This window comes from Scyliorhinus torazame, chromosome 15 (assembly GCF_047496885.1).
Source record: "Scyliorhinus torazame isolate Kashiwa2021f chromosome 15, sScyTor2.1, whole genome shotgun sequence".
In the NCBI taxonomy this organism is placed as follows: domain Eukaryota; kingdom Metazoa; phylum Chordata; class Chondrichthyes; order Carcharhiniformes; family Scyliorhinidae; genus Scyliorhinus; species Scyliorhinus torazame.
The window spans coordinates 123,391,487-123,409,683 of NC_092721.1; the positions used below are offsets into that span (position 1 = coordinate 123,391,487).

Here is an 18,197-nt window from a genome sequence, read left to right on the forward strand (position 1 = left end):
ATTTTATGTCTGCTCTACTTCTGCACTTTCTAAACGCCCCTAGGCCTTCTGCGGGATTGAAATCTTGGCACCTGACAAAAAAAAATTTTTTGACCAAAATGGGTCCCGACGTTCCTGCAGAAAGTCGCAGAAAATTATGCCCCTTAACTTTACTTTGTCTCTTACCCCAGATACTGCTCGACCGGCTGAGCATTTTCTGTTTTAATTTCTGGTGTCCAGCACCCTCGAGCATGTTGTTTCTGCCCACAGTTAAAAGTTAACGTGTCACATGGCGAGACTCTCCCTGAATTATCCGCAATAAGGACTTTTTTTTTTTTGCAGCTGTTGCTTTTTAATAAATGATTTGGAAACGGGGGTGAATTAATGGGAGTGTTTATTTTCGAGCTCCCCCAGGGCCGCGGTTGGATTCACTGAGCAGTTAGGCATACGCGCGAATGACGATCAAATTCTGCATTGTACATCTCTCCCTGTTAAAGGTATTAGGAATCCATTCCCATCAGACCGGGACAGTCATGCTGGGGGCGGGGAAGCTGCTCTTTGGCTTTCCAGAGGTCTTTGTGCCTGACTGTCCCGGTGAGGTTTGTACAGCAGTGTTGTGGCGGTGCCCCCTCTCTCTCCCGCCTTCTCCCCGCACTATGACTTGGGCAAAGTGTTGGCGGCGTCTGACAACCGTCCGCAGCGGAGCCATTGGTGCTCGGATCACAGCGAGAGCGACCGGCTTCCCCTTCTCGGCTGACTGCGGCAACTCTCTCCTTTCCATTCACACCACCGCAATCTTTAACGATCGCTCTTATCTACGTGTGTTCTTCGTGTATTTTATCCCCCCCCCCCCTAGTTTTCATCCAGATGTTTGTCATCCAGATTCGCCTGGTGGTCGTGACCGAGAAGAAAAAGTCGAAGGTATTTGGATGTTTTATTTAGCGTCCTGCTGTGCGCGCGTTTGGCTGTTGGGCATCCTCACTGTATAAATCCTGGCGCTTTCCTAAGTTACTGAGGAGAATGGAGCCTCATCCACTCCCACCGCCCCCCCCCCCCCCCCCCCCAAGGCAGGGGGAGGAAGAGAGAGAGATGCAAAGCAGTTTAGATTTGTGTTCAGCTGGAGCCTGGTCTGCAAATCTCAGCACTGGAGACATTTAAGTGATCTATTGTACAATTACCCAGAGCAGTTTTAATCAAAGTACTGAATCGTACCAAAGCACCTATGCTTAATAAAATCACGTTATAACTACTCTGTATCTGTGGGGAGAGAAACCGTTAACCTGCTGAGTATTTCCAGCATTTTGCTAACTCAATTTCAAATTCCCCGCATCGGTAGTATTCAGCTGTTATTTTGGCTGTTGTATCACTATTTCTGTGCAAAGTAATAGTATCGTTAATTAAACGGGCATTGTCACCACTGAGGATATTTACAACCTTTTCCAGTGGTGTTTCTGCCTTAAATTAATATCATCTACACTGTGGTAAAATTCACATCATCACCAATAATCTGCATAAATACCATATTTAACACAACAGACACTTACAGAAATTCTTCTGCAGGGATTAAAATGTTGAATCTTACCACACTGATCAAACCCATGCCTGAGATTTTATAATTGACTACTTCTGATTGGTCCAGGAATTAAATCTGGAACAACGTGTATGTAAAGATGTGTTAAACATCAGAATATTTTACACGAGTAACCCTGTTGCTAACTTTCTCCTTAGTTCAATTACTCTGTTTTATTACCTTTGCTCTCGAGTCGCCAGGTATCTTTATGATACCGCCTCGAGGTTCAAGTCCAAGTAATGCTCAATAACCCAATATACCGATTCGTAAGATTCAAATCAAAGCACATTTATTATGCACAGTAATCGCTACTCATGCACAAATTCTACGTCTAAGCTACTTCTACAACTAACAGGCCTATACTTAACTTCGGACTGGCCCACCAGGTCAGGGGAACAAATGGCCTTTCGTTCGGGTTCTGAGTCTGTGGGATTCGAAGTTGGTACGGATTTGTAGCTAGGGGCGCCTATCTCGTAGTGAGCATTGAATTAAGACTTACTTCTGTCGGTGGTCACTGCACCGGTCATGGTCAATGTTGGTTCGTGTTGCTGGGTGACCCGGGCAGGACGAAGAGAGAGAGATTTGAACTTGGGGCTTAACGTGTATATGGTCCCCACGGGCTTCCCGCCTTTCGGGGTGGACCCTGTACCTGGTCCCAAGTGATTGTTCGTTCACCTCCTTTTGTGTTGGCTCCTGCTGGCACCGGGGAGTCTGGCTTTGCTTTGTGTGTCCCAAATGTTACTTATTGTTCCCGGAGATTGCTCATCAGTATGTAGATGGCTGCTACATTGTTATGCTGATGGTCGCTGGTATCGATGTTGTCTGGCCTTTTGCAGAGTTAAATACACAGCAAACCTGCACCTGCTGGTTTCTGTCTGTGTTGTCTGACTTTCCCATCAGCCTTTGCCGTTCGCCATTTTAAATCGGGAGTTGGCCAATTTAGGTGGCTACATCCCTCCTTGTGATCCTAACGCAAAGCGTGAAGGATCACATAACTAGGTTGCTTTCATTCCCTGACCTGGTGAGCACTTCTTTCATGGCCTCTACACTGACCATAACTATGCAAAAAAATTTTAACTGACAATTCTAAGGGGAGCTATGTTAAACAGGGACATGCATTACAAAACAAGAAAATGGGAACCTCTAACTATCCTTAATACACTACACTCACTTAAACATTTCATCACTCTAACTTCCTCAACCATACAAACAAAATCATAGCAGTTTATACACATTTTTCCTGGCTTGGCAGTCAAGCTCAGGATCGTACATTTGCTCATGAACATTTCTTTATTTACAACAAAAAGCGCAAACGAATGCTCTTCATTGTAGATCGCGGGGGTCGGGGGTCTGGTTGTATCCGAAAATAGGGGACATGATCCTATATACCGGGGTGCGAGCGAGGTAGGCTCTCCTTCTCCATTTTCTCAGATGCATAGTCTGCACGATGCAGCAGAGTATCGCCAATACCAATAAGGATTCTATCACGTAGGACAGGGAGTACTAGGTTATAAACCTGTCACGCCCAAGATGGTGTGGTGTCGCTTGTGACTGGGCTCTGGGTACTGTGGGGAAGTGAATCATTAACGGCTGGGGGGCTTGAGGTCATGGGGTTCGCGGTCGGGTGCAACCAAATGTCCATTGTAACGGTGAACCATGCGAAGGATGTCTTCATGGTTCTTCTTCTTTCACTTCTCTTCTCTTCTCTTCTCCGGTTCTGGAGTTCTGTGGAAACAAGCATAGTATCTGTTACTATCTTGGTTTAACATCTCGTATGATAGCCTGTCCTTTAGTGCCAATTACTCCCTTTATAATTGGTCACTATGTGTGACTCCCTCATTTTTTTTTTCCAAAAACCGAATTTTAGGACAAGACACACTTCCAAATAATGAACCAGTGCAAGCCGTCTCGCAGACTGTGCGGTTTACCATCCAAATGTTTCAGGATGTAAATAGCATGTGGTAGGCAACCTAAGGGTTACCTGAAACAAAACAAAACTTTTTGAACTAAAGTTTCCAAAATGAGGTGCGTATGGGCCGCGACAGGTAAGAGTTGGATGGAGTCCCCGGGTAGGACGGCGACCAATGCAGTGTCTCCCTTACCCGCGCGTAGTTGACCAGAGGGGGGGGGTTCCCAGGCAGGGCGGGTCCCAAGCCATTTCTCCACTGCCTGAGCAACTGACAAGAACGAGCAAGAAATGTAGTCATCCTGGGGGGTTGCCGTATTGGTTCTACCTTCGAACCAGAAGGGCAGTTGCGAACGGGCGTCTGGTGACAGACGAGTTCTGCTGAACTGGCGTCTGGGACCTTAACAAGTCTCGTGGGCAAGCCCTCAGAGGTTTCTGCTGATGAACGTGCGGACAAGTGTTCAGAGGTTTCGGCCGAAAGGGCGTGGGGCGGTGGAAAATAAATTTCCGGTCTGACCTAAAACATTTAACAAAACACTACAAACAACATAAAACTTGCTGCAGGTTCCATCAGAAAGACACCGTTTCTCCCAAGCGGTTCCTTTAAAACATCATCTGGACACCTCAGTTATCGGTTGCGAACAGGGTCGCAAAGGGGTTCTCGTTTTGGGAGTCAGACTCAAGGTCGTCATCTTCTCTCGGATGCCAAACTCTTGAATGTATCAGGGCTGAAAGGGCTGCTTGGTATGATTTTGGATCGCTCTCATCATTCCGGACGAGTCTGAACGACTTGTCTCTGTGCCAATAGGTGGTGTCTAGTTGTGTGGGGACGGAATCGGGGTCGTCATGGTAGGTCGGTGGTCGGTGGTGGGGTTTGTTCAGGAAAGTGATCATGAAGGGATCACTCGAATCATGGTCAGATTCGCTGGGTGTGGGTCCTGTTGCATGGGGATAGTAGGGAGGCGTGCTGTGTCTATCGTCCGAGTCACCGTCGCTGTCTCTGCTGCTGCAGTCTGTGGGCGTTCCGGGGTGGAGTGTATATTTCTGGGGTGGAGTCGAGGTCGAGTCCGTGGCTGGGCTGGACGTGTTGGGGGATAGTAGGGTTACGATGGATGTGGGCGGGGTGTGGTGTGCTGCGTCTTGCATGACGTGGTGTGCGTGGTTAGACTGTGTTCCATATGCCTTCAGCTGGTTGATATGGAACCACGCAGTCTTACCGTTGGGATACTTTATCTTGTATACGGAAGGGCTTACTTTGTCCGCAATGGAGTACGGACCCGAGTACTTTGGTGACAGGAATGTGCTGGGGTTGTATACGGAGAGCAAGACTTGCTGTCCTACACTGTACTCAGTCGCATGCACTTGTCTTGTCGAAACAAGCCTTGCTCTGTTTCTTTCGTGTGCCCAATTTCACTGCGCTGCTAGCTGAGCCGTTTTTACATTCGCCACTAATTGCTCTACTGCTTTCTCGTGTGTGAGGGCCGTCACTTTGGTCTAAACCTAATACAAATTCTGTGCCTTTCATGGGGCGTCCGGTCATGAGGGTGTGTGGGGTGTAACCTGTGGAAGTTGAAACTGTATTACGCAAAAACATCAGCGCAAAAGGGAGGACTGAGTCCCAAGTGGTGTTGTTTTGCTGGACCATTTTTCTGAGGGTGGATTTTAGGGTCCGATTCATGCGCTCCATGATACCTCTCGACTGTGGGTGGTATGCTATGTGGAATTTTTGGGTGATGCCAAATATAGTGAGGACGTTCTGCATGACACGTCCCGTAAAATGGGAACCTTGGCTGGTTTCAATGCTGCGGGGGAGTCCCCATCTTGTAAAGATGTGGTGTGTCAAAATCTTGGCTGTGGTCTTTGCCGTGTTTTTCCTGGATGGGAATGCTTCCACCCATTTCATAAACATGTCTATCACCACAAGTACATATTTATAACCATTCCTGCAAGGGGGCAATGGTCCTATAAAATCAATCTGGAGGTTAGTCCAGGGGCCATTAACGGGTCGGGTGTGACTAAGTTGAGCCTTTTTGGCATATCTGTCCGGATTATTCTGGGCGCAGATAAGACAATTCTCGATGTAGTGATTTACATCGTCCTTTAAATTTGGCCACCAACAAAGCTGCTTGAGGTGGGCTGTAGTGGGATTGATTCCCTGATGTCCATGACCGTCATGGAATAAACAAATCAGTTGATTCCTGTCCTGTTCAGGAACCACATAAAGGGTGTCTTTTAACACCACACCGTCATGTGTCGTCAGAGCATTTTTAAATCTCTCGTAGGGTGCTGAATAGTTTCCTTTTAAAATCTCCCTGAGATTGCTGTCCTGCTTCTGGGCTCCTCGATCCTAGTCTGTGAGACCTGAACTGCATTCACTGGTGCGCTTTCGGGGGGGGGGGGTCCAAAAATATCCGTGCCTGGAAGCTGCTTTAGCCAGTGCGTCGGCTTTCACATTTCCAGGGGGGGAGGAACAATGGTGACTTCGAACTTTGACTGTCCCAAAAGTCCTGTTCTGTGCTCTCTCTAAGATGTGACGGAGCAATGGGGCTGAGGGGAGGGGTTTTCCGTCTGCGGAAACAAATCCTCTTGCTTTCCACAGGGGCAGGAATTCCGTGAGGCTGTTGCAGACATAGAGGCTGTCCGAGTATATGTCTGCTGGGCTGGGGAAGGAATCTGGGTGTTCCACTATATATGCGATGGCGGCAAGGTCTGCCGCCCGCGCGCCTAAGTGGCCTGGAAGTTTTATTGCTATTTCTTCTAGGGCGCGTCCTCGACATAAATACCACAACCTGTTATGCGCTTCCCATCAAATATTGTGGAAGATCTGTCCACATGTATCTTGATGGGCTCGCACGTGTCTGTGTGCTGGGGGCTCTGGGTTGAACTACCTATCTTTCTGGGGGGTGTTTTCGCAATAAAGGGGCCTGTGTTGTGGTGTGGAGAGATAATTTCACATTCATGGGGGGTTCCGGGGTACTGTAGGTTGACGGCTAAAAAAGTGTGGGTCTTTGTTCGTTTCACAGTGATGTCCCGTCCCTGCAAGAGAAGGGTCCATCTGGATGCTCTTATTTGACTGACTGACTACCGTCCTTGAGTCGTCCGTCCAGTAAACGTTGGGTGGGGGTGTGTTCTGTGAGGATTGTGATGGGGTTCAGTCCGGTGATGTACGAAAAATACTGAACTGCCCAAAATACTGCGAGCAGGTGTCTCTCACAGGCTGAAACCCCTGCTCCACAGCATCTAAAATTCTGGAGGCGTAAGCTACAGGCCTTAACTGTTCGTGCCGTTCCTGAAGGAGCACGGCCGAAAGGGTGCGGTCTGTGGTTGCTACCTCTATAGAGTAAGGAGAAAGCGGGTCTGGAACTTGTAGTGCGGGGGCTGCTATGAGTGCCTGTTTTAATGCATCCACCGCATCCGTACGCTGCGGTAGCCATTCCCAGGGGGCTCCTTTCTTTAGGAGGTCTGAGAGGGATGCTGCCTTGCTGGCGAAACCGTCAATGTGGTTTCGGCAGTAGCCAACCAGTCCTAAAAACGACCGGAGGGCTGAAACGTTCTGGGGAAGGGGCAATTTAGCAATCGAGTCGATCCTTTTATGCTCGATCTCGCGTTTACCGTGTGTGATAATTGTTTCCAAATATATCACCTTGTCTTCCAAAATCTGGGCCTTTTTGGGGTTAACTTTACAACCAATTGAGTGTAAAAGTTCCAGGAGTTCGGACAGAAGCTCGATGTGCTCTTCCTTGGTGTCTGTCTGCAGTAGTAGGTCGTCTACGTACTGGACCAAACATTCAGGGTGAGAGAATTTGGCTAAACCATTTGCCAGCTGTCGGTGGAAAATGGAGGGGGAGTTGTGGAATCCTTGTGGCAGGCATGTCCACGTGTACTGCTGATTTTTAAAAGTGAAGGCAATTTTGTACTGGCACGCCTTTGCCAATGGAATGGACCATTACTGACATCCAAAACCGTGAAGTATCGGGAATTGAGTCCCTGCTTGAGCATGGTCTCGGGACTTGTTGCTACTGTGGGGGCTGCTGCAGGGGTGATTTTGTTGAGTTCTCGGTAATCATTGGTCAGTCGCCATGATCCATCGGGCTTTCTCACTGGCCAAATCGGGGCATTATTAGTGGAGGCTACTGATCTAAGTACGCCCTGCTCTAATAAGCTTTTGATTACTTTTGCGATTTCGCCCTCTGCCTCTTGGGGAAATCCATATTTTTGGGGTCTAGGGTCAGGTCCTGTGATCTGTACGGAGCCAGTCATCCGGCCACAGCCGTGTTTGTGGGTTGCGAATGCTGCCCTGTTCTTTTGCAGAACTGCCCTAACTGGCTTGTCCATACTAAGCGTGGTCGGGTTGAACCAAAATCCGCCTACTGCGCTAATTTTGTTCGCGTATTCTCCTATGTTGAGCGTTGCGGGGGCTCTTGCAGACTTGCCATTTTCCAGACACACTGGTTGACTGGATCAAATGAAAGATTGTGGGAATTCATGAAGTCTATTCCCAGAATGGGTTCTGCTGTGTGGGGCAGGTCAACTAAAACCACGGGGTGCTTGGTGGTAATGTTCCCGATTTTGAATGGGTACAGGGGCTGTGATGTGTCCCTGTTGTGAGTGGCCTGTAAAGCCGTTGAGGGTGATAGTGGCTGTAGTGGGCCACGTGTCCTTTTGGAACATGGTGGAGGAATTTATTGTGATATGGGACCCTCCTGTGTCCCATAGAAATTCGATGGGCTGTCCCCGAATTTTCGCTGCAACTACCGGTCGTCCGGACCTATCCCAAAGGGTGTCGCAGACCCAACTGGGGTAGCCCGAACACCGTCAGTCCGGTCCGTTCAGGTCCGTTTGATCTGAATGGGTGCTCACACTATGAATGGGCTCTGTCTTCTTCTTACTTAGAGTGCCCGTCTGCTGGGCTCTCTGTGGCTTTCTAGGGGCATTGCATTCCCTTGCAAAGTGTCCCGACTGTCCACAGTTGTAACACTCCTGTGACTTTTGTGGGGGGCTGTTCTTTCCTTCATTTACCCATGCGGGGTTCTGGTGTGTTGTAACTGCCTGTATATCTGCGTCGGCCTGCTTTTCCTCGGGATTTTTAACTGCGGGTTTGTTTTGTACAGATTGCTCCCAGGTGCGGGACAATCTTTTTACTACCCACTCCTCATTATGAGCCTCCTCTGAGGGATCATAATTTTCGCACACTTTCTGTCCTGTTTCTGTGGCATGGGAGGTAAGGGTGCGGGTCCATTTGGCCATGTTGTCTGGGGACAAATGGGCATGGTCTACGTCTCCAAAGACTGCTGCAAAGTGGATCCACAGGCGTCCAGCGACCGCTGTGGGGTGTTCGGCTTTCTTTTGCCTGCATTTGTTGAGGCCATCTACAGGGTCACCCCGGATATACCCGATCGCATCCAGGATCGCGGTATGCATTTCTGCAAGGGTGCCTCCTCCTACATTCTGTGGGTCGGGAAGGGCTGCTGCGACCGAAGGATCTAAACTTATAACTGAGCTTTACATGCTCTCGCTCATCCAGGCCGTACATGGTCGCCTGCTGCTTTACTCTGGCAAAGAAATGGTGGGGGTCTGAGGTGGGGAGGAACGGTGTGATCTTATCGCACGCGTCCCGTAATTGGGTCACTATTAAGGGGGTGGAGTATAGAAATTCTGTATCGTCCGATGTGGCTGTGCGGTGGGTGGTTACTGGGCTGATTGGAGCCTGAACTATCTGCTCTGTGGGGGGTTGGGGTGCTTTTATCTTCTGGGGCTTTCCCTGCGCACGTGTTCCCTGAACATATCTCTGCGCTGTCTCGTTTAATTCTTCCCAATCAGGGCCGTCTTCCTCTTCTAACTTTGCTCCAAAGGTTTCCTGGAATCCTTTCTGAACTGAAAGCAGCGATTGCAGCTCTGCAATCTGCTTCCGGCACTTTGCGTGGTCTAGTGAGCATTGTCTTTGCTCCATGGTGGCAGCATGGAGTGCTCTTAACGCTGCCTTCAGGTCACCACACTGTCTCTGCAATGCTTCTACCTGCTTCTCTGTTTCTTCACGTACCAGGACTGCACATTGTGTGTCCTGATAGGCCCTTTCATATTCGGACTGGAAGCTGCTTAAGTGCGCCAGACAAGATTGGTGTGCCCTTTTGGCATCCTCCACATCTCCGTCTTTTTCTGCCAACTTCCTTCTCAATTCAAAGTTCTCTCTTTTTACCTCGCTTACATCGACCTTACTCATTCGATGTATGCCTTCTACTTCTTTCCGTAGCGCCCTAACCACCTCCTCTGTGCCTCGCAACTGTGCCAAGCAGGACACGATTGCCATCGGCTTGCTAGCTTTCCCTAAGCTCTTTTTGTGAATCTCGCTCAGGTTCTCCCACCAAGTATGTCCTATAACCCCGGGGCCTGATTCCTCATTGTCACAGAATTCACTCCAAAGGGGCCATCCCTTCCCTTTGAGATATTTCCTGATCTCTTCCTCCCAAATGGGACATTGTCCCACTCTACTGCTGCTGGTCGCTGCGACCGCAAATTCCTCTGGGTTCATGTGGCGCTGCATTGCCTGCATTGCCACCTTTCCTATCCGAATGCTGCTCTTCAAATTTGGGACAGGGTTATTAAGGCGGTGCTGTAAATACGGGTACGGCTTTCGCTACTTTCCGAAATACAAACTCCCGACAGTTTTGTCGCAACAAAAAATCTATCAGTTTTACCTTATCGCCCTGTTAGTTATGCATGCATACACACACTTCCGAATTTATGAGTATTGATCAGAACTGCTTGAACGCTTGTGGTTTTCTGTTCCCAATTGGATCTCTAATTCAAATTCTGGGTTCTGCCGGAGTGGTTATGCCACTTCTAGATCGGGTCCCGTCAGATGTCGCCAAATAATGTTGCTAACTTTCTCCTTGGTTCAATTGCTCTGTTTTATTACCTTTGCTCTCGAGTCGCCAGGTATCTTTATGATACCGCCATGAGGTTCAAGTCCAAGTAATGCTCAATAACCCAATACACCGAATAGTAAGATTCAAATCAAAGCACATTTATTATGCACAGTAATCGCTACTCATGCACAAATTCAACGTCTAAGCTACTTCTACAACTAACAGGCCTATACTTAACTTCGGACTGGCCCACCAGGTCAGGGGAACAAATGGCCTTTCGTTCGGGTTCTGAGTCTGTGGGATTCAAAGTTGGTACGGATTTGTAGCTAGGAGCGCCTATCTCGTAGTGAGCATTGAATTAAGACTTACTTCTGTCGGTGGTCACTGCACCGGTCATGGTCAATGTTGGTTCGTGTTGCTGGGTGACCCGGGCAGGACGAAGAGAGAGAGACTTGAACTTGGGGCTTAACTCTTATAGTCCCCACGGGCTACCCTCCTTTCGGGGCGGACCCTGTACCTGGTCCCAAGTGATTGGACTTCGTCCCAATCGCTTGGTTCAATTTATCCAATACTGGAGCGGTTCCCTGATCGATGGGCGGTCTTGAGGTGTTCGTTCACCTCCTTTGTGTTGGCTCCTGCTGGCACCGGGAAGTCTGGCTTTGCTTTGTGTCCCAAATGTTACTTATTGTTCCCGGGGATTGCTCATCAGTATGTAGATGGCTGCTACATTGTTATGCTGATGGCCACTGGTATCGATGTTGTCTGGCCTTTTGCAGAGTTAAATACACAGCAAACCTGCACCTGCTGGTTTCGGTCTGTGTTGGCTGACTTTCCCATCAGCCTTTGCCGTTCGCCATTTTAAATCGGGAGTTGGTCAATTTAGGTGGCTACAACCCGTATATCAGATTTCTTTTTTTATTAATTCATGGGATGTGGGCAATGATGGCTGGCCCAGAGTTTATTACCTATCCCTAATTGCCCTTGAACTGAGTGGCTTGCTAGGCCAGTTCAGAGGGCTTTTAAGAGTCAACCACATTGCTGTGGATCTGGAGTCACATGTAGGCCAGGCCGAGTAAGGGCAACAGATTTCCTTCCCTAAAGGACATTAGCGAATCAGATGGTTCAACAACCAAAAAGTATATATTTTTAAAATTCTTTTTTTTCCATTAAGGGGCAATTTAGAGTGGCCAATCCACCTACCAGACACATCTTTGGTTTGTGGGGCCAGACCCACACAGACACGGGAAGAATGTGCAAAGTCCACATGGACAGGGATTGAACCGGGGCCCTTGGTGCCGTGAGGCAGCAATGCTAACTACTGTGCCACCGTGCCGCCCCAACCCAAAATAATTTAATGGTCATTGTTAGACTTTTTAATTCCAGATTTTTATTGAATTCACCATCTGCCATCGTGGATTCGAACCCCAGAGAATTGTCCTGAGTTTCTGGGTTACTAATTCAAGTGGGATGGAGTGAAAAGTAATGTAGCTGTAGAATGGGATAGTATAGTTATGGGGACAGATACTGTTCTCTGCAGCTGAGAGAGTGAGAGCCAAAGGCAGTGTTCCCAGCCAGGGTTAAGGACACAATCTCTGGGCTGGAGAGGAACTAGCTGTGGAAGGGAAGGATCTAGTTGTCGTGTTGCATGTAGGTACCAACAATGTAAGTAGAACATTGAATGATGTTCAGCTGGAATTATGAGCAGCTAGGAGTTACATTTTTTAAAATGGAACCCCAAAAGTATTAATTTCTGGATTGCTACCCGCACCACGAGCAAATCAGCATTGGGTAAATAAGAGCAGACTATTGAATGTTCGGCTCAAAGATTCTTGGGGCACTGGTGCCAGTACTAGGGAAAGGGTGAGCTGTACCATTGGGACAGTCTTCCACCTGAACCTCACTGGGATACTCTTCATCTAAACCTCACTGGGACAGTGCGCTTGGCTGGTCATATAACTAGTGTTGTAGGGAGAGCTTTAAATTAAATACCAGAGTGTGACAGGAATATACAGAGTGAACAAACATAAGAATACACCAGAAAATATGGTAAGTGGAGGGTAAAATAGTTTTCAATTCACGGAGGAGGAGGGTTCTGATGAAGGGAAATCTAGAAATCCAAAGAAATAGAAGGTAACTTATGGGGCTAATAAGAGCGAGATAGCGAAGGTAATTAATATCAGCAGGTGAAAAATATTGAAGAACTCCAGGAACTAACATCTGACAAATCAGCAGGATCTTTGTTCTAGGGTTCTAAAAGTGTTGGCGACAGAGATCGCAAGTGCTGGCTGTGAGTTTCCAAATTCCCAAGATTCTGGAATGTGTGGCGAATGCAGGATTTTAGAGATATTGGATGATAAACATTTGGCAAATTACAGGTTAAAAGCTTGGGTTAGAGTGTGCTTGTCTGCAATAGTCATGTTTTTAAAAGAATCTGGTTTTGCAAGACGAGAATGTTTTTAAGAGCCGCAGGGGAAATTTACCATTGTAAAATCCTGGGCTCATGCACTGTTTGACTAGGAGGAGTCCCTGGGGAGGTTGGGTGTTTTCAACTTGGGGAGGTCGGGCGTTTTCAACTTGGGGAGTTGATAGCTTGGGGAGACGATGTCAATGCTGGATGAAGCTATGTAATTCAGAATTTTTGAGAAATATTTTGGGTTGATTTCTGACCTGGCTATGAGTCTACAAGTTAGGAATTTTGCTCAAACTGTAGGATAGTTTAAAAAAAAAGACTAATAATACTTAAAGCAGTGCAGAGTTGTCAGAGGACAAGGGGAAGCTGAAACAAACCAGTTGAAACAGCTTTTTGAAGACATCCAGCCAGAGTCCTTAAGGGTTATAACAGGAGCCAAATTTGTTCTGGACAACAAGTTTTATTCTGTGCCTTTGGGATATAGGAATGGATTGAGTGCTGTATGTTCTTCCTTTCTTGTTGTTTAATTGGGAATTGAGATAGTAATTAATTGTATTTTATTTGCTGTATTTAGTAGTATTGCTTAAGGGGTAATTGCAAGCTATTTTTGGGTGTGAGGTCAAATATTTTACTACTGTGCTGATACTGTTTTATTTTAAAACTAGCAAATCCTTATTTATTTCATGCAATCACACCTGGAGCGAAGAATTCTTTCTGCACAGTCTAACAAAATAAATTAAAATATTGGGGTTTTGGTCCACTATCCTAGCACCTGTTGGGGTCTGGTCTGGGATCATAAGAAATGGTCCCAGCAGATTGAGAGTTAGCAAATATAACAAATATATTCAAGAAAGCGGGGCGAGAGAAGACCGAGAACTATCAGCCATCGGGAAAGTGCTGTATTCTATTATTAAGGAATGTTTAACAATGCACTTAGAAAAACATAGCATTATTGGAACTGCTCAACATGGAAAATCTTGTCTGACAAATAGTATGTAACTCAAAAGTAGGTAAAGGGGAATGAGAAGATGTAATATACTTGGATTTCCAAAAGCCATTCGCTAGGAAAATGAGTTGATGTGGGAGAAGACCAGCTGATTGGGACAGGAAGGGTCAATAAGTTTAACAATAATAGTGCATCAGAGAGTGAGACCCATGCAGGAAATACTAGTTAAATAAAATTGAAGTCATTTTATCTAAATGCTTTGAGCTTCTAGAATAAGCTGGATCAACTAATGACACAAATAGGGATAAATGGTTTAGATCTAATTGCCATTACAGAGACATGTTACAAGGTGACCAAGGTTGGGAAATAAATACTCCAGATACACAACATTTTGAAAACACAGGCTGAATGCAAAAGGAGGGGTACCCTGATAATAAAAATGACAAAAGGGCATCGGTGAGAAATTATCATGGCTCAGAAAAGGAAGAATTAAAATCAGTATGGGTAGAGATTAGGAATGGCAAGGGTCAGAAAATGTTATCGCAAATAGTTTGTAGGCCTCCTAAATTGTAGTCAGACTGTCACAGAGTATTAAACAAGAAATTATTGGGGCTTACAGTAAAGGCAATGTAATAGCTGCCTTTAAACTCCATCTGGACTGGACCAGTCAAAGGTGGTCTGGAAGTTGAGTTTGTAGAATACATTTGGGACAGTTTCCTAAAGCAATACATTGTGGAATAAACCAGAGATAAAGCTATTTTATATTGAGTATTGTGCAGTGAAGCAGAATTAATTTGTGATGTAATTAGTAAAAGATCCACTGGGAAATAGTAACCATAATACACTTGAATTACACATTAGTTTTGTGATTGGAATATGTTATTTACAAACAAGAATCTTAAAGTCAATTACACATTGTGGGGAAAGCTGGCTAAAGTTGATTGGATCATAGAATCATAGAAACGTTACAGCACAGAAGGAGGCCATTTGGCCCATCTTGTCCATGCAAGTCCGAGGACATCCATGTGCCCTTTCTAATCCCACTTTCCTGCACCCGGTCCATAGCCCTGTAGCTTAGAGCACTTGAGGTGCAGATCCTGGTACATTTTAGAAGAGTTCGGGGTCACTGCCTCGACCACCAACTTGGGCAGCGAATTACAGACTCCCACTGCCCTCTGCATGATAAATAAAACAATGGGGAAACATTTAAATAAATAATTCAACATTTTCAGCTGAAATACATTCCCTTGAAACATGAAAACTCAGCAATAAAGATTCTGTGGCTCACACAGGCTGTTAAGGAGAATATTAGAATAAAAGTGGAGGCTTTTAATGTTACAAAGAAAAGCTGTAAATCCAAGGATTACGAGTTTTGAGAAACTATCAAAGGGCTACCATGAAGTTGGTAAAAAGGGAAAAAATAGAATATGAGTGTAAGCAAGTTAGGAATATAAAAACACGTTGTAAGAGATTTTACAAGAACACCAACAGGAAGAGAGTAGCTAAATTAAACCTTGGTCCCTGAGAAGCAGAGACAGGAGAAATGATCATAGGGAATGAGGAAGTGGCAGAGAAATGAAACAAATGTGTTGTGTCTGTAGTCAGGGGATTAATACCTGACACTATATATTGATATAAATATCCTCACGGCTTAATTCTAAAATTAAAAAACAGACCAAGACTCTTAAAAGACGAAAACCATGTTTTGTAAGGGCCCCGAAGAATCCAGCACGAGTTTTAAGGATACAAAATAAAGTTTATTTACTATAACAATATATACATAGTAGTAGCAGTAACTTCCCTTGCTACCTTCTCCTTCCTCCTGGTTCCTGGACTGGCCAGCTTATTTATAGTAGGAGTTTCTCCGCCCCCCTCATTGGGGAAGTTCATACTCCCATAGGATTGTGGGATAATCATTGGTCCCCAGCCAATCGTCAGTAGGCAGGTTATAACAGTAGTTCCTGCAATGTCCAGTGGTTCCCCCGTGTAGGTGGCCAACCTGGCCTGTGAGTCAGTTAGTGTAAGGGTCTGTATACCCTGCTTGATGCGGTCGAATGTCCTCTGGGCGATCACGGAGACCGCTGCGCCAGTATCCAACTCCATCTCCAGCGGGTGGCCATTGACCCGTACTGTCACCTTAATGGGGGCCACACGGGGAGCTGCCACACAATGCAGCTGCAGGCAGTCGTCCTCCGTCTCCACGTCCTCAGGAGTGGTCGCCGCAGGTTCATCCACATGGAAGGTACGGCCTCTGGGCTGGTCCCACTTACGGCCCCTGGGCTGGTCCCAGTTTCGGTCGGAACGACGGCGCCTCTGGCGTCCCCAGGACCGCCTTCCGCGACGGGGTCGGCGCCTACAAGTCTGACACGGACATGGCTCCTCATCCATTGGCTCTGGAGAAGGCTCCCTTCGGGGAGGAATGTCCGATGGCCACTGGCGTCGGTCTGGTCGTTGCCTCGCCCAAGGTACCGCAGGAGTGCGGGGGGACGTTTTTGGGCGGAAGGGGTTTCGCCCCAAGGCATGCACTTCCATTCCCTGTAGCTCCTGTACTCCTCGCTCTGCGCTCTCTCGGGACAAGACTATTTGTATTGCCTGTTGAAAAGTCAATGTTGGCTCCGCTAACAACTTTCTCTGGGTGGCCGCATTGTTAATACCGCAAACCAAACGGTCGCGTAACATTTCTGACAAGGTCTCACCATAGTCACAGTATTCCGCAATCCCGCGTAGCCTGGATAAAAAAATCGGCAAGGGATTCTCCAGGGGTCCTCTCAGCGGTATTAAACCGGTAACGCTGGACTATCGTGGACGGGGTTGGGTTAAAGTGTTGCCCCACTATATTCACAAGTTCGTCAAACGTTTTGGTGTCCGGCGCAGCTGGGTACGTAAGGCTCCTAATCACCCCAAACGTATGCGGCCCGCAGGCGGTGAGCAATATGACCACCTGGCGCTCGTTTTCAGTGATATTGTTTGCCCGGAAATAGTAACGCATCCGTTGCGTGTACTGGTTCCAGCTTTCCAGCGCAGCATCAAAAACATCCAAACGTCCGTACAGAGGCATGGTATAATAGAAAACAACTTCCAACCTGTATCCAACAAAAATCCAGGGAGGTGGCTTCAGCAGTGTAGACAGCTATTCACTTTTACCTTCATCGCCAGTTTTGTAAGGGCCCCGAAGAATTCAGCACGAGTTTTAAGGATACAAAATAATAAAGTTTATTTACTATAACAATATATACATAGTAGTAGCAGTAACTTCCCTTGCTACCTTCTCCTTCCTCCTGGTTTCTGGACTGGCCAGCTTATTTATAGTAGGAGTTTCTCCGCCCCCCTCATTGGGGAAGTTCATACTCCCATAGGATTGTGGGATAATCATTAGTCGCCAGCCAATCGTCAGTAGGCAGGTTATAACACCATGTTTGGCAATTACTTGAAAACAAAAGAACCTTTCTGGCAGTATAGAAAAAGCTGACACCTAGTTATTCCTTGAATACATTAATGGCCCTGTGAGCTGCAGAGACAATGCATGCAAAGGGAATTATACAAAGGTTATCTACATTTCTAGGCTAGTCTTGGCCACTGGAGTCTTCTCGACTGCAAGGACAAAAGACTCTGCAACCCTTTTTCAAAGTCTGAATCCCAATAACTCAGTCAAAGGAATATGCATTTTTTCTCAAAGCCAAAGTGGAGCGATGGGAGTCATGTGACACCCCCCCAAGTTCGGATCACCAATTATATTGGGTGCGATTCTCCCGAAACATTTCTAAGTGTGATAGCAAGCAGGAATTGCCGCGAGCTTCCTGGCACTTGGCCCAGTGAGGCCGGCAATACAATTCAACGTTAATTGGTCCACATAACGAGGCATCAGGACTTCTCGCCGCAAATGAAGGCTCGCCAGCAGATATGCCGGGATTGCGCTCGCCAGCGCCCCGCCAACAAGGTCGAGCAGCACTTAAGCTGCACTTGCTCAGTCCAGCCCAGCTAGCTCGCAATAATGGCGCCAAGGAGACCAGCCCCAAGATTTGGGGACGCAGATCTGGGCTGGCTGTTAGCCACCATGGAGGCCAGGAGGGATTTCCTGTTCCCCAGAGGGTCCAGGAGAGTCAGCCACAGCGCAGCCAGTGCTGCCTGGGATGAGATGGCGGCAGCTGTGAGTTTGGGGAGTGTGACCAGGAGGACCAGGAGAGTGCTGGAAAAAGGTCAACGACCTAAACTAGGCGGCACGAATGAGTAGGCCCCAATGGCACCCCCCCATCCCTCCCCTCACGGGAGCATCCAACTCCCCATGCAATCCGCAACCCACCATGCCCCCCTCCCACCACTGACCCACGCATGCAGCTAACGATGTCCCCTCTGTGCCTCCTCAGGGAAAGCTCTCACATCATTGTCGGTCAGGAGAGGGTCCAGACTGGCGGAGGTGCTGGACTTAAGAATACTTTCCTCCTTCGAGGAGCATGCTCTGGAGGTGAATTGGGTGGCCGAGGACAGATCGGTCTCCCACGTGGAGGCTGGCGGACTCCGCT

At 47.3% G+C, this 18,197-nt stretch overlaps 1 protein-coding gene across 2 annotated transcripts in view; it reads left to right on the plus strand.

The window, feature by feature from the left end:
* The first annotated feature begins 527 nt into the window (after positions 1-527).
* gpr45 (G protein-coupled receptor 45) overlaps positions 528-18,197 on the plus strand; it is a 129,387-nt gene continuing 111,717 nt past the window's right edge. For both annotated transcript variants that reach the window (XM_072476652.1, XM_072476651.1), the window contains exon 1: positions 528-900. The gene's annotated coding sequence lies outside the window, so the exon portion shown is untranslated. The remainder of the gene's footprint in view (positions 901-18,197) is intronic.